This window comes from Scyliorhinus canicula, chromosome 30 (assembly GCF_902713615.1).
Source record: "Scyliorhinus canicula chromosome 30, sScyCan1.1, whole genome shotgun sequence".
NCBI classification, from domain to species: domain Eukaryota; kingdom Metazoa; phylum Chordata; class Chondrichthyes; order Carcharhiniformes; family Scyliorhinidae; genus Scyliorhinus; species Scyliorhinus canicula.
The window spans coordinates 2,236,036-2,262,589 of NC_052175.1; the positions used below are offsets into that span (position 1 = coordinate 2,236,036).

At 44.6% G+C, this 26,554-nt stretch overlaps 9 non-coding genes across 9 annotated transcripts; all 9 read right to left on the minus strand.

The window, feature by feature from the left end:
• Window positions 1–576: 576 nt before the first annotated feature.
• Window positions 577–648, minus strand: trnad-guc. The gene has a single exon. It is a non-coding gene; the product is annotated as a tRNA-Asp (tRNA).
• A 1,529-nt stretch (window positions 649–2,177) lies between these two features.
• trnad-guc lies at window positions 2,178–2,249 on the minus strand. The gene has a single exon. It is a non-coding gene; the product is annotated as a tRNA-Asp (tRNA).
• Window positions 2,250–3,778: 1,529 nt separating this feature from the next.
• Window positions 3,779–3,850, minus strand: trnad-guc. The gene has a single exon. It is a non-coding gene; the product is annotated as a tRNA-Asp (tRNA).
• A 1,529-nt stretch (window positions 3,851–5,379) lies between these two features.
• Window positions 5,380–5,451, minus strand: trnad-guc. The gene has a single exon. It is a non-coding gene; the product is annotated as a tRNA-Asp (tRNA).
• Window positions 5,452–6,980: 1,529 nt separating this feature from the next.
• trnad-guc lies at window positions 6,981–7,052 on the minus strand. The gene has a single exon. It is a non-coding gene; the product is annotated as a tRNA-Asp (tRNA).
• Window positions 7,053–8,581: 1,529 nt separating this feature from the next.
• Window positions 8,582–8,653, minus strand: trnad-guc. Its single transcript has one exon. It is a non-coding gene; the product is annotated as a tRNA-Asp (tRNA).
• A 1,530-nt stretch (window positions 8,654–10,183) lies between these two features.
• trnad-guc lies at window positions 10,184–10,255 on the minus strand. Its single transcript has one exon. It is a non-coding gene; the product is annotated as a tRNA-Asp (tRNA).
• A 1,529-nt stretch (window positions 10,256–11,784) lies between these two features.
• On the minus strand, window positions 11,785–11,856 carry trnad-guc. Its single transcript has one exon. It is a non-coding gene; the product is annotated as a tRNA-Asp (tRNA).
• A 1,528-nt stretch (window positions 11,857–13,384) lies between these two features.
• On the minus strand, window positions 13,385–13,456 carry trnad-guc. Its single transcript has one exon. It is a non-coding gene; the product is annotated as a tRNA-Asp (tRNA).
• Window positions 13,457–26,554: the final 13,098 nt, after the last annotated feature.

The following is a 26,554-nucleotide window of genomic DNA, read 5'->3' on the forward strand; positions in this document are numbered from 1 at the left end:
ACTGAAATTCAGGATACACGGTTAAGAAGGATCCACTATGCCTCACTATACAACACTATTCTTGGATGGAAGGTTTTGCGTGTTGCGAGATGATCCGGTACTTCAAATTATTACATTCTGCGTAGAGTTTTTGCATTTTTGTCGCGTTTGGAAAACCGTTATTGAATATCACAGCATGCAGGTCAGCTGCATCGGCGATTCTGTTCCTGACGAGCAGTCGTGAGTTACTGGCCGATCCCCCTTGATTGTCTCATTGTTCACCACTTAACTGTGGTGACCTTTGAAGAAATGTGTTTCAATTGTGTCATTTTTGCGAATGAAGATCGTGTGCGACAAATGGCGCACGTTGAAGGTTGCATTTGAACTTCTATACGGACAAGTGTGGAAAATGAAAACGAGATATGCCCTGTTCGCTGATGGAACGAGTGCAGCACAATATTGGCGTGGGCGGATTTAAAGAGATGTTTCAAGGACGCCCCGTCGAGTGCACCTCTTGGGCAATGTGCCTTGGCGGATTTGACAGCCGATGAGCCACTTTCGAAAAGGATTGCCGTTTTCATCCAGGAGAGGTACAAACTCCCCGTCGGGGAATTGAACCCCGGTCTCCCGCGTGACAGGCGGGGATACTAACCACTATACTAACGAGGAACTGCGTAAAGGCTGGCCCCGCCTGGCTCACTGAGGTTTGCTTCCCTCTAAAATGACTCGATTTTCTGCAGTTCCTTGCTTTTCCTGTGAAATCAGTAATTGCTGTGGCAACTACATACCGTGTTAAATGACGATCCAGGTTAACTTTGGAAGACAGAATGCAGAACACCCAAACACTTTCGTGTGTGTTGAGCTGTAAGATTTGATGCGGTTGTTCACATCAGACCCTGACATCTGCAAGTCGGCTCATTGTTCAATTGTTGTGGAACTGCCCGCTTTGGAATTGGGTGAGAACAGTAAGAATTCTTACAACACCAGGTTAAAGTCCAACAGGTTTGTTTCAAACACTAGTTTTCGGAGCACTGCTCCTTCCTCAGGTGAATGCTGATTCCTCTGATTCACCTGAGGAAGGAGAAATGCTCCGAAAGCTCGTGTTTGAAACAGACCTGTTGGACATTAACGTCGTGTTTGTTATACTTGCTACATGGCTCAATCGCCATCGCTTCACAGGAATATTGAGGAGATCTGTTCCAGAGGCATGAGATGCAGCGGAAATATTTTCGAAAATGCACTTGGCACCATAAAAAACGATATCAATTAACCAGTTGTCTAACCAGGGCCACTATTTAAAATGTCAGCAACGAACATTATACATCAGACTTTGTGCAAACTAGGGGATGCGCATCCTTGCTTTTCCCAGCAAAAACATTGAATTAAACGTTTTTGTTCAATAACAGGACACAATATAAAGAGCGGTGGGATAGGCAGGCTTCCAAATTCACGAATCATGTTGACGTTGGGTACAATAGTACCTGAAGATTGGGGGACCAGGGGACAGCCTCTACGGGTCCGGTCTGCATGTAGTAACAATGACGTTCAGTACACTAACAGGCTGATTTCATTTCCTGCTACTTCGGTAAATTGAAAAGGTTATTGAAGCAAAAATGAACAGAACTGAAATTCAGGATACACGGTTAAGAAGGATCCACTATGCCTCACTATACAACACTATTCTTGGATGGAAGGTTTTGCGTGTTGCGAGATAATCCGGTACTTCAAATTATTACATTCTGCGTAGAGATTTTGCATTTTTGTCGCGTTTGGAAGACCGTTATTGAATATCACAGCATGCAGGTCAGCTGCATCGGCGATTCTGTTCCTGACGAGCAGTCGTGAGTTACTGGCCGATCCTCCTTGATTGTCTCATTGTTCACCACTTAACTGTGGTGACCTTTGAAGAAATGTGTTTGAATTGTGTCGTTTTTGCGAATGAAGATCGTGTGCGACAAATGGCGCACGTTGAAGGTTGCATTTGAACTTCTATACGGACAAGTGTGGAAAATGAAAACGAGATGTGCCCTGTTCGCTGATGGAACGAGTGCAGCACAATATTGGCGTGGGCGGATTTAAAGAGATGTTTCAAGGACGCCCCGTCGAGTGCACCTCTTGGGCAATGTGCCTTGGCGGATTTGACAGCCGATGAGCCACTTTTGAAAAGGATTGCCGTTTTCATCCAGGAGAGGTACAAACTCCCCGTCGGGGAATTGAACCCCGGTCTCCCGCGTGACAGGCGGGGATACTAACCACTATACTAACGAGGAACTGCGTAAAGGCTGGCCCCGCCTGGCTCACTGAGGTTTGCTTCCCTCTAAAATGACTCGATTTTCTGCAGTTCCTTGCTTTTCCTGTGAAATCAGTAATTGCTGTGGCAACTACATACCGTGTTAAATGACGATCCAGGTTAACTTTGGAAGACAGAATGCAGAACACCCAAACACTTTCGTGTGTGTTGAGCTGTAAGATTTGATGCGGTTGTTCACATCAGACCCTGACATCTGCAAGTCGGCTCATTGTTCAATTGTTGTGGAACTGCCCGCTTTGGAATTGGGTGAGAACAGTAAGAATTCTTACAACACCAGGTTAAAGTCCAACAGGTTTGTTTCAAACACTAGTTTTCGGAGCACTGCTCCTACCTCAGGTGAATGCTGATTCCTCTGATTCACCTGAGGATGGAGAAATGCTCCGAAAGCTCGTCTTTGAAACAGACCTGTTGGACATTAACGTCGTGTTTGTTATACTTGCTACATGGCTCAATCGCCATCGCTTCACAGGAATATTGAGGAGATCTGTTCCAGAGGCATGAGATGCAGCGGAAAATATTTTCGAAAATGCACTTGGCACCATAAAAAACGATATCAATTAACCAGTTGTCTAACCAGGGCCACTATTTAAAATGTCAGCAACGAACATTATACATCAGACTTTGTGCAAACTAGGGGATGCGCATCCTTGCTTTTCCCAGCAAAAACATTGAATTAAACGTTTTTGTTCAATAACAGGACACAATATAAAGAGCGGTGGGAAAGGCAGCTTCCAAATTCACGAATCATGTTGACGTTGGGTACCATAGTACCTGAAGATTGGGGGACCAGGGGACAGCCTCTACGGGTCCGGTCTGCATGTATTAACAATGACGGTCAGTACACTAACAGGCTGATTTCATTTCCTGCTACTTCGGTAAATTGAAAAGGTTATTGAAGCAAAAATGAACAGAACTGAAATTCAGGATACACGGTTAAGAAGGATCCACTATGCCTCACTATACAACACTATTCTTGGATGGAAGGTTTTGCGTGTTGCGAGATGATCCGGTACTTCAAATTATTACATTCTGCGTAGAGTTTTTGCATTTTTGTCGCGTTTGGGAGACCGTTATTGAATATCACAGCATGCAGGTCAGCTGCATCGGCGATTCTGTTCCTGACGAGCAGTCGTGAGTTACTGGCCGATCCTCCTTGATTGTCTCATTGTTCACCACTTAACTGTGGTGACCTTTGAAGAAATGTGTTTCAATTGTGTCATTTTTGCGAATGAAGATCGTGTGCGACAAATGGCGCACGTTGAAGGTTGCATTTGAACTTCTATACGGACAAGTGTGGAAAATGAAAACGAGATGTGCCCTGTTCGCTGATGGAACGAGTGCAGCACAATATTGGCGTGGGCGGATTTAAAGAGATGTTTCAAGGACGCCCCGTCGAGTGCACCTCTTGGGCAATGTGCCTTGGCGGATTTGACAGCCGATGAGCCACTTTTGAAAAGGATTGCCGTTTTCATCCAGGAGAGGTACAAACTCCCCGTCGGGGAATTGAACCCCGGTCTCCTGCGTGACAGGCGGGGATACTAACCACTATACTAACGAGGAACTGCGTAAGGGTGGCCCCGCCTGGCTCACTGAGGTTTGCTTCCCTCTAAAATGACTCGATTTTCTGCAGTTCCTTGCTTTTCCTGTGAAATCAGTAATTGCTGTGGCAACTACATACCGTGTTAAATGACGATCCAGGTTAACTTTGGAAGACAGAATGCAGAACACCCAAACACTTTCGTGTGTGTTGAGCTGTAAGAATTGATGCGGTTGTTCACATCAGACCCTGACATCTGCAAGTCGGCTCATTGTTCAATTGTTGTGGAACTGCCCGCTTTGGAATTGGGTGAGCACAGTAAGAATTCTTACAACACCAGGTTAAAGTCCAACAGGTTTGTTTCAAACACTAGTTTTCGGAGCACTGCTCCTACCTCAGGTGAATGCTGATTCCTCTGATTCACCTGAGGATGGAGAAATGCTCCGAAAGCTCGTGTTTGAAACAGACCTGTTGGACATTAACGTCGTGTTTGTTATACTTGCTACATGGCTCAATCGCCATCGCTTCACAGGAATATTGAGGAGATCTGTTCCAGAGGCATGAGATGCAGCGGAAAATATTTTCGAAAATGCACTTGGCACCATAAAAAACGATATCAATTAACCAGTTGTCTAACCAGGGCCACTATTTAAAATGTCAGCAACGAACATTATACATCAGACTTTTGTGCAAACCAGGGGATGCGCATCCTTGCTTTTCCCAGCAAAAACATTGAATTAAACGTTTTTGTTCAATAACAGGACACAATATAAAGAGCGGTGGGAAAGGCAGCTTCCAAATTCACGAATCATGTTGACGTTGGGTACAATAGTACCTGAAGATTGGGGGACCAGGGGACAGCCTCTACGGGTCCGGTCTGCATGTAGGAACAATGACGTTCAGTACACTAACAGGCTGATTTCATTTCCTGCTACTTCGGTAAATTGAAAAGGTTATTGAAGCAAAAATGAACAGAACTGAAATTCAGGATACACGGTTAAGAAGGATCCACTATGCCTCACTATACAACACTATTCTTGGATGGAAGGTTTTGCGTGTTGCGAGATGATCCGGTACTTCAAATTATTACATTCTGCGTAGAGTTTTTGCATTTTTGTCGCGTTTGGGAGACCGTTATTGAATATCACAGCATGCAGGTCAGCTGCATCGGCGATTCTGTTCCTGACGAGCAGTCGTGAGTTACTGGCCGATCCTCCTTGATTGTCTCATTGTTCACCACTTAACTGTGGTGACCTTTGAAGAAATGTGTTTCAATTGTGTCATTTTTGCGAATGAAGATCGTGTGCGACAAATGGCGCACGTTGAAGGTTGCATTTGAACTTCTATACGGACAAGTGTGGAAAATGAAAACGAGATGTGCCCTGTTCGCTGATGGAACGAGTGCAGCACAATATTGGCGTGGGCGGATTTAAAGAGATGTTTCAAGGACGCCCCGTCGAGTGCACCTCTTGGGCAATGTGCCTTGGCGGATTTGACAGCCGATGAGCCACTTTTGAAAAGGATTGCCGTTTTCATCCAGGAGAGGTACAAACTCCCCGTCGGGGAATTGAACCCCGGTCTCCCGCGTGACAGGCGGGGATACTAACCACTATACTAACGAGGAACTGCGTAAGGCTGGCCCCGCCTGGCTCACTGAGGTTTGCTTCCCTCTAAAATGACTCGATTTTCTGCAGTTCCTTGCTTTTCCTGTGAAATCAGTAATTGCTGTGGCAACTACATACCGTGTTAAATGACGATCCAGGTTAACTTTGGAAGACAGAATGCAGAACACCCAAACACTTTCGTGTGTGTTGAGCTGTAAGAATTGATGCGGTTGTTCACATCAGACCCTGACATCTGCAAGTCGGCTCATTGTTCAATTGTTGTGGAACTGCCCGCTTTGGAATTGGGTGAGCACAGTAAGAATTCTTACAACACCAGGTTAAAGTCCAACAGGTTTGTTTCAAACACTAGTTTTCGGAGCACTGCTCCTACCTCAGGTGAATGCTGATTCCTCTGATTCACCTGAGGATGGAGAAATGCTCCGAAAGCTCGTCTTTGAAACAGACCTGTTGGACATTAACGTCGTGTTTGTTATACTTGCTACATGGCTCAATCGCCATCGCTTCACAGGAATATTGAGGAGATCTGTTCCAGAGGCATGAGATGCAGCGGAAAATATTTTCGAAAATGCACTTGGCACCATAAAAAACGATATCAATTAACCAGTTGTCTAACCAGGGCCACTATTTAAAATGTCAGCAACGAACATTATACATCAGACTTTTGTGCAAACCAGGGGATGCGCATCCTTGCTTTTCCCAGCAAAAACATTGAATTAAACGTTTTTGTTCAATAACAGGACACAATATAAAGAGCGGTGGGATAGGCAGGTTCCAAATTCACGAATCATGTTGACGTTGGGTACAATAGTACCTGAAGATTGGGGGACCAGGGGACAGCCTCTACGGGTCAGGTCTGCATGTATTAACAATGACGTTCAGTACACTAACAGGCTGATTTCATTTCCTGCTACTTCGGTAAATTGAAAAGGTTATTGAAGCAAAAATGAACAGAACTGAAATTCAGGATACACGGTTAAGAAGGATCCACTATGCCTCACTATACAACACTATTCTTGGATGGAAGGTTTTGCGTGTTGCGAGATGATCCGGTACTTCAAATTATTACATTCTGCGTAGAGTTTTTGCATTTTTGTCGCGTTTGGGAGACCGTTATTGAATATCACAGCATGCAGGTCAGCTGCATCGGCGATTCTGTTCCTGACGAGCAGTCGTGAGTTACTGGCCGATCCTCCTTGATTGTCTCATTGTTCACCACTTAACTGTGGTGACCTTTGAAGAAATGTGTTTCAATTGTGTCATTTTTGCGAATGAAGATCGTGTGCGACAAATGGCGCACGTTGAAGGTTGCATTTGAACTTCTATACGGACAGGTGTGGAAAATGAAAACGAGATGTGCCCTGTTCGCTGATGGAACGAGTGCAGCACAATATTGGCGTGGGCGGATTTAAAGAGATGTTTCAAGGACGCCCCGTCGAGTGCACCTCTTGGGCAATGTGCCTTGGCGGATTTGACAGCCGATGAGCCACTTTTGAAAAGGATTGCCGTTTGCATCCAGGAGAGGTACAAACTCCCCGTCGGGGAATTGAACCCCGGTCTCCTGCGTGACAGGCGGGGATACTAACCACTATACTAACGAGGAACTGCGTAAAGGGTGGCCCCGCCTGGCTCACTGAGGTTTGCTTCCCTCTAAAATGACTCGATTTTCTGCAGTTCCTTGCTTTTCCTGTGAAATCAGTAATTGCTGTGGCAACTACATACCGTGTTAAATGACGATCCAGGTTAACTTTGGAAGACAGAATGCAGAACACCCAAACACTTTCGTGTGTGTTGAGCTGTAAGAATTGATGCGGTTGTTCACATCAGACCCTGACATCTGCAAGTCGGCTCATTGTTCAATTGTTGTGGAACTGCCCGCTTTGGAATTGGGTGAGCACAGTAAGAATTCTTACAACACCAGGTTAAAGTCCAACAGGTTTGTTTCAAACACTAGTTTTCGGAGCACTGCTCCTTCCTCAGGTGAATGCTGATTCCTCTGATTCACCTGAGGAAGGAGAAATGCTCCGAAAGCTCGTGTTTGAAACAGACCTGTTGGACATTAACGTCGTGTTTGTTATACTTGCTACATGGCTCAATCGCCATCGCTTCACAGGAATATTGAGGAGATCTGTTCCAGAGGCATGAGATGCAGCGGAAAATATTTTCGAAAATGCACTTGGCACCATAAAAAACGATATCAATTAACCAGTTGTCTAACCAGGGCCACTATTTAAAATGTCAGCAACGAACATTATACATCAGACTTTGTGCAAACTAGGGGATGCGCATCCTTGCTTTTCCCAGCAAAAACATTGAATTAAACGTTTTTGTTCAATAACAGGACACAATATAAAGAACGGTGGGAAAGGCAGCTTCCAAATTCACGAATCATGTTGACGTTGGGTACAATAGTACCTGAAGATTGGGGGACCAGGGGACAGCCTCTACGGGTCCGGTCTGCATGTAGGAACAATGACGTTCAGTACACTAACAGGCTGATTTCATTTCCTGCTACTTCGGTAAATTGAAAAGGTTATTGAAGCAAAAATGAACAGAACTGAAATTCAGGATACACGGTTAAGAAGGATCCACTATGCCTCACTATACAACACTATTCTTGGATGGAAGGTTTTGCGTGTTGCGAGATGATCCGGTACTTCAAATTATTACATTCTGCGTAGAGTTTTTGCATTTTTGTCGCGTTTGGGAGACCGTTATTGAATATCACAGCATGCAGGTCAGCTGCATCGGCGATTCTGTTCCTGACGAGCAGTCGTGAGTTACTGGCCGATCCTCCTTGATTGTCTCATTGTTCACCACTTAACTGTGGTGACCTTTGAAGAAATGTGTTTGAATTGTGTCGTTTTTGCGAATGAAGATCGTGTGCGACAAATGGCGCACGTTGAAGGTTGCATTTGAACTTCTATACGGACAAGTGTGGAAAATGAAAACGAGATGTGCCCTGTTCGCTGATGGAACGAGTGCAGCACAATATTGGCGTGGGCGGATTTAAAGAGATGTTTCAAGGACGCCCCGTCGAGTGCATCTCTTGGGCAATGTGCCTTGGCGGATTTGACAGCCGATGAGCCACTTTTGAAAAGGATTGCCGTTTTCATCCAGGAGAGGTACAAACTCCCCGTCGGGGAATTGAACCCCGGTCTCCCGCGTGACAGGCGGGGATACTAACCACTATACTAACGAGGAACTGCGTAAAGGCTGGCCCCGCCTGGCTCACTGAGGTTTGCTTCCCTCTAAAATGACTCGATTTTCTGCAGTTCCTTGCTTTTCCTGTGAAATCAGTAATTGCTGTGGCAACTACATACCGTGTTAAATGACGATCCAGGTTAACTTTGGAAGACAGAATGCAGAACACCCAAACACTTTCGTGTGTGTTGAGCTGTAAGAATTGATGCGGTTGTTCACATCAGACCCTGACATCTGCAAGTCGGCTCATTGTTCAATTGTTGTGGAACTGCCCGCTTTGGAATTGGGTGAGCACAGTAAGAATTCTTACAACACCAGGTTAAAGTCCAACAGGTTTGTTTCAAACACTAGTTTTCGGAGCACTGCTCCTACCTCAGGTGAATGCTGATTCCTCTGATTCACCTGAGGATGGAGAAATGCTCCGAAAGCTCGTGTTTGAAACAGACCTGTTGGACATTAACGTGGTGTTTGTTATACTTGCTACATGGCTCAATCGCCATCGCTTCACAGGAATATTGAGGAGATCTGTTCCAGAGGCATGAGATGCAGCGGAAAATATTTTCGAAAATGCACTTGGCACCATAAAAAACGATATCAATTAACCAGTTGTCTAACCAGGGCCACTATTTAAAATGTCAGCAACGAACATTATACATCAGACTTTTGTGCAAACCAGGGGATGCGCATCCTTGCTTTTCCCAGCAAAAACATTGAATTAAACGTTTTTGTTCAATAACAGGACACAATATAAAGAGCGGTGGGATAGGCAGCTTCCAAATTCACGAATCATGTTGACGTTGGGTACCATAGTACCTGAAGATTGGGGGACCAGGGGACAGCCTCTACGGGTCCGGTCTGCATGTATTAACAATGACGTTCAGTACACTAACAGGCTGATTTCATTTCTTGCTACTTCGGTAAGTTGAAAAGGTTATTGAAGCAAAAATGAACAGAACTGAAATTCAGGATACACGGTTAAGAAGGATCCACTATGCCTCACTATACAACACTATTCTTGGATGGAAGGTTTTGCGTGTTGCGAGATGATCCGGTACTTCAAATTATTACATTCTGCGTAGAGTTTTTGCATTTTTGTCGCGTTTGGGAGACCGTTATTGAATATCACAGCATGCAGGTCAGCTGCATCGGCGATTCTGTTCCTGACGAGCAGTCGTGAGTTACTGGCCGATCCTCCTTGATTGTCTCATTGTTCACCACTTAACTGTGGTGACCTTTGAAGAAATGTGTTTGAATTGTGTCGTTTTTGCGAATGAAGATCGTGTGCGACAAATGGCGCACGTTGAAGTTTGCATTTGAACTTCTATACGGACAAGTGTGGAAAATGAAAACGATATGTGCCCTGTTCGCTGATGGAACGAGTGCAGCACAATATTGGCGTGGGCGGATTTAAAGAGATGTTTCAAGGACGCCCCGTCGAGTGCATCTCTTGGGCGATGTGCCTTGGCGGATTTGACAGCCGATGAGCCACTTTTGAAAAGGATTGCCGTTTTCATCCAGGAGAGGTACAAACTCCCCGTCGGGGAATTGAACCCCGGTCTTCCGCGTGACAGGCGGGGATACTAACCACTATACTAACGAGGAACTGCGTAAAGGCTGGCCCCGCCTGGCTCACTGAGGTTTGCTTCCCTCTAAAATGACTCGATTTTCTGCAGTTCCTTGCTTTTCCTGTGAAATCAGTAATTGCTGTGGCAACTACATACCGTGTTAAATGACGATCCAGGTTAACTTTGGAAGACAGAATGCAGAACACCCAAACACTTTCGTGTGTGTTGAGCTGTAAGAATTGATGCGGTTGTTCACATCAGACCCTGACATCTGCAAGTCGGCTCATTGTTCAATTGTTGTGGAACTGCACGCTTTGGAATTGGGTGAGCACAGTAAGAATTCTTACAACACCAGGTTAAAGTCCAACAGGTTTGTTTCAAACACTAGTTTTCGGAGCACTGCTCCTACCTCAGGTGAATGCTGATTCCTCTGATTCACCTGAGGATGGAGAAAAGCTCCGAAAGCTCGTGTTTGAAACAGACCTGTTGGACATTAACGTCGTGTTTGTTATACTTGCTACATGGCTCAATCGCCATCGCTTCACAGGAATATTGAGGAGATCTGTTCCAGAGGCATGAGATGCAGCGGAAAATATTTCGAAAATGCACTTGGCACCATAAAAAACGATATCAATTAACCAGTTGTCTAACCAGGGCCACTATTTAAAATGTCAGCAACGAACATTATACATCAGACTTTTGTGCAAACTAGGGGATGCGCATCCTTGCTTTTCCCAGCAAAAACATTGAATTAAACGTTTTTGTTCAATAACAGGACACAATATAAAGAGCGGTGGGATAGGCAGCTTCCAAATTCACGAATCATGTTGACGTTGGGTACAATAGTACCTGAAGATTGGGGGACCAGGGGACAGCCTCTACGGGTCCGGTCTGCATGTAGGAACAATGACGTTCAGTACACTAACAGGCTGATTTCATTTCCTGCTACTTCGGTAAATTGAAAAGGTTATTGAAGCAAAAATGAACAGAACTGAAATTCAGGATACACGGTTAAGAAGGATCCACTATGCCTCACTATACAACACTATTCTTGGATGGAAGGTTTTGCGTGTTGCGAGATGATCCGGTACTTCAAATTATTACATTCTGCGTAGAGTTTTTGCATTTTTGTCGCGTTTGGGAGACCGTTATTGAATATCACAGCATGCAGGTCAGCTGCATCGGCGATTCTGTTCCTGACGAGCAGTCGTGAGTTACTGGCCGATCCTCCTTGATTGTCTCATTGTTCACCACTTAACTGTGGTGACCTTTGAAGAAATGTGTTTCAATTGTGTCATTTTTGCGAATGAAGATCGTGTGCGACAAATGGCGCACGTTGAAGGTTGCATTTGAACTTCTATACGGACAAGTGTGGAAAATGAAAACGAGATGTGCCCTGTTCGCTGATGGAACGAGTGCAGCACAATATTGGCGTGGGCGGATTTAAAGAGATGTTTCAAGGACGCCCCGTCGAGTGCACCTCTTGGGCAATGTGCCTTGGCGGATTTGACAGCCGATGAGCCACTTTTGAAAAGGATTGCCGTTTTCATCCAGGAGAGGTACAAACTCCCCGTCGGGGAATTGAACCCCGGTCTCCCGCGTGACAGGCGGGGATACTAACCACTATACTAACGAGGAACTGCGTAAAGGCTGGCCCCGCCTGGCTCACTGAGGTTTGCTTCCCTCTAAAATGACTCGATTTTCTGCAGTTCCTTGCTTTTCCTGTGAAATCAGTAATTGCTGTGGCAACTACATACCGTGTTAAATGACGATCCAGGTTAACTTTGGAAGACAGAATGCAGAACACCCAAACACTTTCGTGTGTGTTGAGCTGTAAGAATTGATGCTGTTGTTCACATCAGACCCTGACATCTGCAAGTCGGCTCATTGTTCAATTGTTGTGGAACTGCCCGCTTTGGAATTGGGTGAGCACAGTAAGAATTCTTACAACACAAGGTTAAAGTCCAACAGGTTTGTTTCAAACACTAGTTTTCGGAGCACTGCTCCTACCTCAGGTGAATGCTGATTCCTCTGATTCACATGAGGAAGGAGAAATGCTCCGAAAGCTCGTGTTTGAAACAGACCTGTTGGACATTAACGTCGTGTTTGTTATAGTTGCTACATGGCTCAATCGCCATCGCTTCACAGGAATATTGAGGAGATCTGTTCCAGAGGCATGAGATGCAGCGGAAAATATTTTCGAAAATGCACTTGGCACCATAAAAAACGATATCAATTAACCAGTTGTCTAACCAGGGCCACTATTTAAAATGTCAGCAACGAACATTATACATCAGACTTTGTGCAAACCAGGGGATGCGCATCCTTGCTTTTCCCAGCAAAAACATTGAATTAAACGTTTTTGTTCAATAACAGGACACAATATAAAGAGCGGTGGGATAGGCAGATTCCAAATTCACGAATCATGTTGACGTTGGGTACAATAGTACCTGAAGATTGGGGGACCAGGGGACAGCCTCTACGGGTCCGGTCTGCATGTATTAACAATGACGTTCAGTACACTAACAGGCTGATTTCATTTCTTGCTACTTCGGTAAATTGAAAAGGTTATTGAAGCAAAAATGAACAGAACTGAAATTCAGGATACACGGTTAAGAAGGATCCACTATGCCTCACTATACAACACTATTCTTGGATGGAAGGTTTTGCGTGTTGCGAGATGATCCGGTACTTCAAATTATTACATTCTGCGTACAGTTTTTCATTTTTGTCGCGTTTGGAAGACCGTTATTGAATATCACAGCATGCAGGTCAGCTGCATCGGCGATTCTGTTCCTGACGAGCAGTCGTGAGTTGCTGGCCGGTCCTCCTTGATTGTCTCATTGTTCACCACTTAACTATGGTGACCTTTGAAGAAATGTGTTTGAATTGTGTCGTTTTTGCGAATGAAGATCGTGTGCGACAAATGGCGCACGTTGAAGGTTGCATTTGAACTTCTATACGGACAAGTGTGGAAAATGAAAACGATATGTGCCCTGTTCTCTGATCGAACGAGTGCAGCACAATATTGGCGTGGGCGGATTTAAAGAGATGTTTCAAGGGCGGGGCGTCGAGTGCATCTCTTGGGCGATGTGCCTTGGCGGATTTGACAGCCGATGAGCCACTTTTGAAAAGGATTGCCGTTTTCATCCAGGAGAGGTACAAACTCCCCGTCGGGGAATTGAACCCCGGTCTCCGGCGTGACAGGCGGGGATACTAACCACTATACTAACGAGGAACTGCGTAAAGACTGGCCCCGCCTGGCTCACTGAGGTTTGCTTCCCTCTAAAATGACTCGATTTTCTGCAGTTCCTTGCTTTTCCTGTGAAATCAGTAATTGCTGTGGCAACTACATACCGTGTTAAATGACGATCCAGGTTAACTTTGGATGACAGAATGCAGAACACCCAAACACTTCCGTGTGTGTTGAGCTGTAAGTATTGATGCGGTTGTTCACTTCAGACCCTGACATCTGCAAGTCGGCTCATGGTTCAATTGTTGTGGAAAAGCCCGCTTTGCATTTGGGTGAGCACAGTAAGATTTCTTACAACACCAGGTTAAAGTCCAACAGGTTTGTTTCAAACACTAGTTTTCGGAGCACTGCTCCTTCCTCAGGTGAATGCTGATTCCTCTGATTCACCTGAGGAAGGAGAAATGCTCCGAAAGCTCGTGTTGGAAACAGACCTGTTGGACATTAACGTGGTGTTTGTTATACTTGCTACGTGGCTCAATCGCCATCGCTTCACAGGAATATTGAGGAGATCTGTTCCAGAGGCATGTGATGCAGCAGAAATTATTTTCGAAATTACACTTGGCACCATAAAAAAACGATTTAAATTAACCAGTCGCCTAACCAGGGCCACTATTTAAAAAGTCAGCAACGATAATTATACATCAGACTTTTCTGCAAATCAGGGGATACGTAACCTTGCTTTTCCCAGAAAACACATTGAATTAAACGTTTTTGTTCAATAACAGGACACAATATAAAGAGCGGTGCATTAGGCAGGTACCAAATTGACGAATCATGTCGACGTTGGGAACAATAGTTTCTGAAGATTGGGGGACCAGGGGACAGCCCCTACGCGACGGGTCTGCATGCAGGAACAATGACGTTCAGTACACTAACAGGCTGATTTCATTTCCTGCTACTTCGTTAAATTGAAAAGGTTGTTTAAGCAAATTGAACAGAAGTGAAATTCAGGACACACGGTTAAGAAGGATCCACTATGCCTCACTATACAACACTATTCTTGGACGGAAGCTTGTGCGTGTTGCGAGATGATCCGGTACTTCAAATTATTACATTCTGCGAACAGTTTTTGCATTTTTGTCGCGTTTGGAAGACCGTTATTGAATATCACAGCATGCAGGTCAGCTGCATCGGCGATTCTGCTCCTGACCAGCAGTCGTGAGTTACTGCCCGATCCTCCTTGATTGTCTCATTGTTCACGACTTGGCTGTGGTGACCTTTGAAGATATGTGTTTCAATTGTGTCGTTTTTGCGAATGTGGAAAATGAAAACGATATGTGCCCTGTTCGCTAACCGACCGAGATTACAAGGGGATGAGAGAAGAACTAGCTAAGGTAGACTGGGAGCTAAGACTTTATGATGGAACAGTTGAGGAACAGTGGTGAACCTTCCAAGCGATTTTTCACAGTGCTCAGCAAAGGTTTATACCAACAAAAAGGAAGGACGGAAGAAAGAGGGAAAATCGACAGTGGATATCTAAGGAAATAAGGGAGAGTATCAAATTGAAGGAAAAAGCATATAAAGTGGCAAAGATTGCTGGGAGATTAGAGGACTGGGAAATCTTTAGGGGGAAACAGAAAGCTACTAAAAAAGCTATAAAGAAGAGTAAGATAGAGTATGAGAGTAAACTTGCTCAGAATATAAAAACAGACAGTAAAAGTTTTTACAAATATATAAGACAAAAAAGAGTGGCTAAGGTAAATATTGGTCCTTTAGAGGATGAGAAGGGAGTTTTAATAATAGGAAATGAGGAAACGGCTGAGGAACTGAACAGGTTTTTTGGGTCGGTCTTCACAGTGGAAGACACAAATAACATGCCAGCGACTGATAGAAATGAGGCTATGACAGGTGAGGACCTTGAGAAGCTTGTTATCACTAAGGAGGGAGTGACGGGCAAGCTAATGGGGTTAAAGGTAGACAAGTCTCCTGGCCCTGATGGAATGCATCCCAGAGTGCTAAAAGAGATGGCTAGGGAAATTGCAGATGCATTAGTGATAATTTACCGAAATTCACTAGACTCTGGGGTGGTCCCGGTGGATTGGAAATTAGCAAACGTGACGCCACTGTTTAAAAAAGGAGATAGGCAGAAAGCAGGATATTATAGGCCAGTGAGTTTAACTTCGGTAATAGGGAAGATGCTGGAATCTATCATCAAGGAAGAAATTGCGAGGCATCTGGATAGAAATTGTCCCATTGGGCAGACGCAGCATGGGTTCGTAAAAGGCAGGTCATGCCTAACTAATTTAGTGGAATTTTTTGAGGACATTACCAGTGCAGTAGATAGCGGGGAGCCGATGGATGTGGTATATCTGGATTTCCAGAAAGCCTTTGACAAGGTGCCACACAAAAGGTTGCTGCAGAAGATGAAGATGCATGGCATTAAGGGTAAAGTAGTAGCATGGATAGAGGATTGGTTAATTAATAGAAATCAAAGAGTTGGGATAAATGGTTGTTTCTCTGGTTGGCAATCAGTAGCTAGTGGTGTCCCTCAGGGATTCGTGTTGGGCCCACAATTGTTCACAATTTACATGATGATTTGGAGTTGGGGACCAAGGGCAATGTGTCCAAGTTTGCAGATGACACTAAGATGAGTGGTAAAGCGAAAAGTGCAGAGGATACTGGAAGGCTGCAGAGGGATTTGGATAGGTTAAGTGAATGGGCTAGGGTCTGGCAGATGGAATACAATGTTGACAAATGTGAGGTTATCCATTTTGGTAGGAATAACAACAAACGGGATTATTTTTTAAACGATAAAATATTAAAGCATGCCGCTGTTCAGAGAGACTTGGGTGTGCTAGTTCATGAGTCACAGAAGGTTGGTTTACAGGTGCAACAGGTGATTAATCGAATTTTGTCCTTCATTGCTAGAGGGATGGAGTTTAAGACGAGGGAGGTTGTGTTGCAATTGTATAAGGTGTTAGTGCGGCCACACCTGGAGTATTGTGTTCAATTTTGGTCTCCTTACTTGAGAAAGGACGTACTGACGCTGGAGGGTGTGCAGAGGAGATTCACTAGGTTAATCCCAGAGCTGAAGGGGTTGGATTATGAGGAGAGGTTGAGTAGACTGGGACTGTACTCGTTGGAATTTAGAAGGATGAGGGGGGATCTTAGAGAAACATTTAAAATTATGAAGGGAATAGATAGGATAGATGCGGGCAGGTTGTTTCCACTGGCGGGTGACAGCAGAACTAGGGGGCATAGCCTCAAAATAAGGGGAAGTAGATTTAGGACTGAGTTGGGAGGAACTTCTTCACCCAAAGGGTTGTGAATCTATGGAATTCCTTGCCCAGTGAAGCAGTTGAGGCTCCTTCATTACATGTTTTTAAGGTAAAGATAGATAGTTTTTTGAAGAATAAAGGGATTAAGGGTTATGGTGTTCTGGCCGGAAAGTGGAGCTGAGTCCACAAAAGATCAGCCATGATCTAATTGAATGGCGGAGCAGGCTCGAGGGGCCAGATGGCCTACTCCTGCTCCTAGTTCTTATGTTCTTATGTTCTTATGAGTGCAGCACAATATTGGCGTGGGCGGATTTAAAGAGATGTTTCAAGGACGCACCGTCGAGTGCATTTCTTGGGCGTTGTACCTGGGCGGATTAAACTGCTGATGTGCTCCTTTTGGATTGGCCACGCTAAATTGCCCCTTAATTGGAAAAAAGTAATTGGGTAATTTAAAAATTAAAATTTTTAAAAAACTATGCGGTGAGACTCGGACTGTTTTCAGTAAAACTGCGGAGTTTGAGGGGCGACCTGATAGACGTCTAAAAGATTATCCGGTGCATGGATAGAGTTGATGGGCAGGCCCTCCTTCCCATGGTGGAAGGTGCAGTATCCAGACGACATATGTTTGTGGTCCGTGGGGCATACATAGGGGAGATGTGCGAGTCAGATTTTTTGAACGCAGAGGGTGGTCAGTGCCTGGAACGCATTGCCAGTAGAGGTTGTGGAAGCAGCTACATTAACGCCGTTAAAAAGGCATCTTGACAAATACATCGATATGATGGAAATAGAGGGATTCCGCAAAAGAAAGTGCTGAGTGTTTTGGCAAAGTTTGGTATCATGACCGGTACAGGCTTGGAGGGCCGAATGCCTGTGCCTGTGCTGGATTGTTCTTTGTTCTTTGTAACCGTCCATGAATCTGCACACCGAGCATTATATGCACTTCCTGCATTGAAACTAATCGTTTGTTAGATAACCAGATGCAATCTGTACAGAAAATTCCAAGTGTCGTCTCACCAAGACTATGCACAGTTGCAGTAAGACAACCATACTGCTGTACTCACGCCTAGAAATGAAGGCCAACATACCATTTGCCACTTTACCCATTAGCGGTACCTTCATGCATGCTTTCAGTGATGGGTGTACTAGTATACCGAGTTGTCTTTCCACTTCAACATATCCCAAATGTATCTGCACTTAAATATTACTGTTCCGTTCTCTCCACTGCCCCACGTGGTAATTTCACGTTCATCTTGGCCATTCATTCAACTTGTCGATATCACAACGAAGTCTCTCAACATCCTCCTCACCACTCCCATTCCCATCTAGTTTATTGTCGTCAGAAAACTTGAAAATATTGCAAATGTTTACTTTATCGAAATTTCTGAAGTATGTTGTGAATAGACAGTGCCCAAGAGGTGATTCCTGCGGACCCCACTCATCAACAGCTGCCATGGGGGCAAAGCCCCATTACTTCCTACTTTCCGACCTGTATCTCTCATCAGCACTCAATACACGCTAATATATTATCCCCAAACTCATATGCTTCAATATTGCAAACTGACATCGCATTTCCGACTTTATAAACATTTTTAGTTCAAAACATGCGAGCTGGAAATGATGGTGTTTGTGTGAACAGAACAAGACTGGACGTACATCAAATATTCACATTTGTATAGTTAATTAACCTGTTAGAATGCCGCCAAAATTTGGAATGTAGAAATCCACTCCGAACTGTGTGAAACAATTCAATGACGTAATCTGTTTGTTCTGTTGCAGAAAGATAACTGATGTTGCAACTTCAATGTCCCTGCGGTGATCCAAGATGGTATAACTGAGAAGTTTCCGTCAGAAAGTACCTCACAAGTTAACAGCGAGGCATTATCTGCAGCAGGAAGGAGCCTATCAATTCACAGTGAAGATGGTGGATACATTTGAAACTATCGAGCAAGTATTTTATACGTCCCTTGTTTTTATTGGTGTTCCCGGTACGTTACTCTGCTCAGCTCAGTTGTTTAAATCTGTGATTGAGATTCTCCGGTTTCACACTGTTACTCATTAAATTTCCTGCTGAGCCGATGGTTACCGTTGTGCAGGCACGTGATTATTGATCTAATCTGTCTTCAGCTACCTACCCGAATTAGCTCTGTGCGATCACACAATTTCCTCAACAGATCAGCCACCCGTGTGTACAACTTACAGCTCAACGGAAATGTCCAGTTATTGTGTTTCATTTCATATCTTGATACTTGAACCCAGACTTAAATTTGTACATGGATTTTGACGGATGGAATTAGCAGGAAAACGGAACATAATGAGGGTTGCAAATCAGAGAGGATGACCTGATTCACGTGGCAATGTATTCCTGAGAGCAATTGTCGGTGTAGGATTGTACTGACTGTGATCACTAATAGCAGTCTAATACATAACCACAGTAAATATCTGTTAGTGAGTCCATCTGTCAATTCTAGTTTTGCATTGTTGAGAAATCTGGCTAGGGTTGGATACCTGACCGAACTGACCATTGATAAATGTAGATATCTGTCAGTTTTAGAGCTACACCGAGTGTATGTTACTAAACAGAGTGGAATACGCGATTTCAGCCTCCAGTGTCCATGTATTACTGGGAGTACCTGTCAGTGTAGAATTGTGTGCAGTGTGCGTTGCAAACTGGTGTTAAATAATTTGATTCAATTTTGATATCATGACTTGGGGTCTGAGTGATGACCATTCCCTGTAGCTGGCGCTCTGTTTTACCAATCTTTCACACTGAAAAGTTGAATGTTTTGTGCAGTTGGTTGACGATTCTTTCCAATGGGTGCATACAATATAATGTGCAATCATGTATGTGTTTCGTAATTATCTGCTCAAACAGAAACTGTCGTTTCGGAAATTTGAACAACCCGACAATACTCTAACTGTGCCCCAATCCACTTCATGGTTTGGTTTACTTCCATTCTTCCAGAAATTAATTCCAATATCTGTTGAATTGTGACGGTAGTTGAAACTGGGACACTATATTAATTGATTCATGGATCTATTCATCAGAACCGCTAACTGGCCCAATTCCGTTCCTGCACTCTGATTGTCCAAGGAATATTTGGAAACTTATTTTTCCAATTGAAACGAAACACCTGACGGCTAACGTTATTGGAACACATTTGCAAGGATAATTTCAATGGACAACTTATTATCCATGTGTTTACAAATTTGTTGTATTCCTCCTCTCAGTTAAATCTTGTCTTTTGTTTTGCAAATTACATTGTTGTCTTCCGATTGCATCTCAGTTATGTAAGTGTGGAGCAATATTCATCCTTTCCCCATGGCCACATCAATTCCCACCTGCTGCTGCTTGCGCACTAAATTCCAATAGCTCTTCCCATTTGTCAGGAGTCTGTACTGTTGCAACTTTACACTTTAATTCTAAAATCAGAGAGCTTGGTAATTATCTTATTAATTAAATCCAAAATGTAGATAGTTAAACAAATATTTTAACAAGGTGTGACCTGTTTGGAATGTGTGTTGAAGACAGTTGATTATATTCTGTATGTCTGGGCTTTCCGTTTTTTTATTACCATTAGCTTAATTTCTTTCCGGAAACATCACTTAGCCACGCTGCAATTCGTTTTTGTGCTAGCCTCTGTTTCAATTCATCTGCCATTAAATCCTTCGGCAATGAACTCACGATTGGTATTGAACAGGAAATAAATTACGTGCTCTCTCGCACCATCACATTTTCAGCAACATTTTTGAATTAAACCCATCTACACCAGCTATGTCGCTTCTCTTTGATTACTTTGGCAAATATTTGCTTTAACTTAATGAAATGCTTTGGTTCAATTTTAATCGCTAGCATCTCACAGATTAGTTGATACATTCATGATGCATTTCCCTTTCTCAAGCACAGGGTCCGAATGCACATCCATCGGTTCATCCCGCGCCCAACGACTCACATTGACAGTGAACCCTTCGAAGCGCGGACCTGTGCTTCACAATTACTTTTCCATTTCAGGCTTGTCAGTCTGGTCGTCCCTGCTGCAAACGCTAATAAACCTCGTTAGCCTTAAATAGAGTAGATGGCATTAGATTATTCCAGACTCAAATTGCAGCGACATTGGAGTTAATAACTTCGTATGTTCGTAAGATATAGGAGCAATTTTGGGCCATTCGCCCATCGAGTCTGCTGCGTCATTAGTACATGGCTGATATGTTCCTCATCTGTTATCTACAATGTTACAGACCACGAACTGCATGGCGACATCAGCCATAATATCTCCTCCTAGAAAACTAAACTAGGAGCTGGAGTCGGCAATTTAGCATCCCGAGCCCAACAACCTCAATGTGATCATGGACGATCCCATCATGGCCTTAACGCCAGTGTCCTGCCCGCTCATTATTACTATTCACAGATTAACAATGAAAAATCTGTAAATTTACTAACTTGTCTATCGGTGCTCAAGCTATATAAGATATTTGAGCCAGTTCCGTCTCCTCTCTCACATGGATAGTTAATGGTAATTTCCTGACTCTATTGGTGAAATCATCATTGACTTGCGAGATGTCATCATAAGTGTTCAATTCAACAGCCGTTCTCACCACAATCACCCTCTCTGACAGAAAATTCCCTTCCCGCGTTTCTTATTAATTTTCCTATTATATCCGGACTTTCTCACCTGTCTTGAATATACTATTAGCCTCCACTACTCATTTCCAATATATACGACTTGCTCCACATCGTGCCAAACGATTCAGATGATGCTTCCCTGCAATATACTTCTGAAATGTATTCATTATCCAGTAACCCAGATCCCCCTCCATTGTGTTTGAAGGGACACTGTGCCAGGTTCAGTCAATTGGCCGTGTTCATGTTTCCGTTCCTTCCCCTCAAGTCAGAGATGCTGGACAATGCTTGGAATGCGATCATTTGCAGGTAATCAAATCATTACAGATCCAGGGAGAGGGATAATCACATGTTAAAGAGGAGTGAATTGTCTCAATCCAGAACAGTTGGTGGGATTTTGCAAGTCCAGCCCAGGTGGTGGGGTGTGGATGTAATGCGACATGAATCCAAGATCCCAGTTGAGGCCGCACTCATGTGTGCGGAACTTAGCTATAAGTTTTTGCTCGGCAATTCTGCGTTGTCGCGTGTCCTGAAGACCGCCTTGGAGAACGCTTACCCGGAGATCAGAGGCTGAATGCCCTTGACTGCTGAAGTGTTCTCCAACTGGAAGGGAACATTCCTGCCTTGTGATTGTTGCACGATGCCCGTTCATTCTTTGTCGCAGTGTCTGCATGGTCTCGCCAATGTACCACTCTTCAGGACATCCTTTCCTGCAGCGTAAGAGGTAGACGACATTGGTCGCGTCGCACGAATATGTGCCGCGTACCTAGTGGGTGGTGTTACCACGTGTAACGGTGGTATCCAAGTCGATGATCTGGCTTGTCTTGCAGAGATTGCCCTGGCAGGGTTGTGTGGTGTCGTGGTCGCTGTTCTGAAGGTTGGCTAATTTGCTGCAAACAATGGTTTGTTTGAGGTTGCGCGGTTGTTTGAAGGCCAGTAGTGGGGGTGTGGGGATGATCTTGACAAGATGTTCATCTTCATTGATGATGTGTTGAAGGCTGCCAAGAAGATGTCGTAGTTTCTCCGCTCAGAGGAGGAGGAGCGTAACAGACACCTACAGATGCTGAAAGACGCTCTCGTAATAACGGGATATGGCGCTCGACTCACCGATCGACAGTTCCAACGCGCCACAGCAAAGAACCGCACCGACCTCAGAAGACAAACACGGGACACAACTGACAGAGAACCCTTCGTCGTCCAGTACTTTCCTGGGGCGGAGAAACTACGACATCTTCTTGGCAGCCTTCAACACATCATCAATGAAGATGAACATCTTGTCAAGGTCATCCCCACACCCCCAGTACTGGGCTTCAAACAACCGCGCAACCTCAAACAAACCATTGTTTGCAGCAAATTAGCCAACCTTCAGAACAGCGACCACGACGCCACACAACCCTGCCAGAGCAATCTCTGCAACACATGCCAGTTCATCGACTCGGATGCCACCATTAAAGGTGGTAACACTACCCACCAGGTACGCGGCACATAAACGTGCGACTCAACCAATGTAGTCTACCTCTTACGCTGCAGGAAAGGATGTACCGAGGCGTCGTACATTGGCGGGACCATGCAGACACTGCGACAACGAATGAACGGGCATCGTGCGACAATCACCAGGTAGGAATGTTCCCTTCCAGTCGGGGAACACTTCAGCAGTCAAGGGCATTCAGCCTCTGATCTCCGGGTAAGCGTTCTCCAAGGCGGTCTTCAGGACACACGACAACGCAGAATTGCCCAGCAAAAACTTATAGCTAAGTTCCGCACGCGTGAGTGCGGCCTCAACCGGGATCTTGGATTCATGTCGCATTACATCCACCCCCACCATCAAGCCTGGACTTGCAAATCCCTACCAACTGTTCGGGCTTGAGACAATTTACACCTCTTTAACCTGTGATTATCCCTCTCCCTGGATCTGTAATGATTTGATTACCTGGAAATGCTCGCATTCCAAGCATTGCCCAGCATCTCTGACTTTGTCTATATAATTGTTTCTGGAACATACCTCGCCAATCACCTGAGGAAGGAGCTGCGCTCCGAAAGCTCGTGTTTGAATCAAACCTGTTGGACTTTAACCTGGTGTTGTAAGACTTCGATCTGTAACTGTGACCAGTTAGTGATTCAGTTCCAATTGTAGTGTGTTTCTCAGGGTGGTTCCACTGCACTCTGGCATGTAGCTGCCTCTGTAACTGTGACCATGCAGTGATTCAGTTCCAATTGTCAGTGTGTTTCTCTGGGTGGTTCCACTGCACTCTTGTGTAGCTGCCTCAGTAACTGTGACCATTCTGTGACTCAGTTCCAATTGTCAATGTGTTTCTCTGGGTGGTTTTACTGCACTCTGGGCTGCAGCTGCCTCTGTAACTGTGACCATTCAGTGATCGAGATCCAATTGACAGTGTGTTTCTCTGGGTGGTTCCACTGCACTCTGGCATGCAGCTGTCTCCTTAACGGTGACCACTGCGTCATGTACTCTATGTGGGATCATTCTACATAAAATCCCAATTTAAACAAATCGAAAATCTGGTACTTTTTTAAGGCCAATGTAAATGATTCCAACCCTAAATTTGAGGCGGCTCCTGAAACTATGAAACATTTGGAAACATTGGAACACCACAGGAAACCCGACCCCTGCAGCAGATACAAATACATCACCTCATAGAGCAGCAGAAAAACAATTTGACTGTGAGAACTAATGCACCGTCTGTAACTGACACTGGCCCTCCATCGGACACATAAACACTCATTACAACAGAGACGGGTTGATATGTGGAGGAAGAGAAAGGGCGGGCAGGTTTGTGAGAGTGAAGGTGGGTGAGAGAGAATGAGAGTGGGAGAGAATGATTAATAGAGACTGGACAGTGAAGGAGAATGAGGATAAAAGCCAAAGTCTGATAGAAAGGGCAGAGGTGTAAGTGGAGACAGAAGCGGAGGGGAATATTTGAAGTGGAACGAGTATTGTTATAATACTAACAGGTTTAGCTCAGTAATCTATAAAGCTGGTACGTGATGTGGAACAAGGCCAGCGTTTCTGTTCAATGCACCAACCAACTGACGATATTCATGATGTTCAACCTTCTCAATATTGCCGCAAGATCATACCACTATCATTCCGCTCAGCCCCTGAAAGAGAAAAGTGTTCTGTGGTCATCGGGGAATATGGTGACTTTGTCTTAATGTTTAATCATTGAAAGAAGTCAAATTTGTCATAAATATACCGAAAGTGGGTAAATGAGAGAGTGTGAGAGAGTGATGGTGGGAGAGAGAGTGTGTGTTTGTGGAGGAGGGAGAGTGTGTGAGTGTGCGAGAGAGAGGGAGCGAGAATGTGTGAGAGAAAGAGAGGTAGAGAGAGAGACCGAGAAAGACAGAGAAAGTGAGAGAGAGAGATGGAGTGAGAGAGAGGAATAGAGAGTGAGGAAGAGAGAGAGCGAGAGAGCGAGAGATAGAGAGATAGAGAAAGTGAGAGCGAGAGAGAGAGAGAGAGCGTGAGAGAGAAGAAGAGAGAGGGAGAAGGAGAGAGCGAGAGAGATAAAGTGCGTGTGAGTGAACGCGAGAGACGGAGTGAGGGTGAGTTTGTGAGAGAAGGCGGAGTGTGAGAGTGGGAGGACGTGTGAGATGGCGGAAGTGTGCGAGTTGGAGTGAATGTGTGAGTGAGAGTGAGTGTCAAAGAGAATGAAAGAGTCAGAGAAAGAGGAAGTGTGAGGGATTGAGAGGGAGCATGTGAGAGAGTGAGAGGGAGGGTGTTAGAGAGTGTGAGAATGGAAGTGTGAGAGACGAATAGAGAATCAGAGAGTGCGATCGAGAGAGAGGATGTGAGAGATGGAGAAATCGTCAAATTGAAAGAGAATGAAAGAAAATATGTGAAGTGTATGATAAAGATTTGAGTGCCGGCTTGTAAGATCCAGACTGGAAGAGTGTCTGGATGCCGCAATATGGGAGCCATTGAGGGAGATCGTGTGCGTGAGCCGGAGTGTGAGACCCTGTGAGAGCTATTGAGAGCATGGGTGAGAGCCGCTGTCATGAATCAGATAATGGGAACCGCATTGTGAGAGCGATTCTGAGAGCGTGTGAGAGAGTGTGTGAGAGCCGGACTGTGAGAGGCGGAGTTTGTGGCCCTGTGTGAAGAGGGTGTGAGAGTGATTCAGAGAGAGTGTGAGAGTGTGTGTGAGAGCCGGATTATGAGAGGCGGAGTTTGTGGCCCTGTGTGAATAGTGTGAGGGTATTTGTGAGAGATGGCATCTGAGAGTGTACGTGTGAGCCAGATTGTGAGAGCGTGTGTGAGTGACCATAAATACATAAAACATACTGGCAGAATTACTCGCCACTCGGCCCAACGAGTCTGCTCCGCCATTCAATCATGGCTGATTTTTTTCTCATCCCCATTCTCCTGCCTTCTACGAATAACCCATGATCTCCTTATTAATCAAGAACCTATCTGTCTCTATCTTAAAGACACTCAGTGATTTGGCCTCCACAACCTTCTGCGGCAAACAGTTCCACAGATTCACCACCATCTGGCTGAAGAAATTCCACCTCACCTCTATTTTAAAAGATTGCTCCTTTAGTCAAAGATTGTGTCCTCTACTTCTAGTTTTTCCTTCAAGTGGACACATTCTCAAGTGCACTCTATTCAGGCCTCGCAGTGTCCTGTAAGTTTCCATAAGATTTAATCATCCTTCTAATCTCCAACAAGTATAGACCCAGAGCCCTCAACCATTCCCCATACGGCAAGTTCATTCCAATTATCATTCTTGTGAACGTCCTCTGGACCCTTTCCAAGACCAGCACATCCTTCCTTAGATACTGGGACCAAAACTGCTCACAATACTCCAAATGGGGTCTGACCAAAGCCTTATACAACCTCAGAAACACATCCCTGGTTTTTATTCTAGCCTTCTTTACATGAATGTTAACATTGCATTTGCCTTCCTAACTGCAGACTGATCCTGCACGTTAACCTGAAGAGAATTGTGAACAAGGACTCCGAAGTCCCTTTGTGCTTTTGGTTTCTGTAACATTTCACCATTTAGTCCATGCCTCTATTCGCTTTTCTAATGTGCGTAACCTCACACTTTCCCACATTGTGATTCCATCTGCCACTTCGTTGCCCACTCACCTACCTTGTCCAAGTCCTTATACAACCCTTGCTTACTCAATACTACCTGTCCCTGTACAGACCATTGTATAATCTGCAAACTTAGCAACAGTGCCTTTGGTTCCTTCCTCCAGATCATTAATGCATATTATGGACAT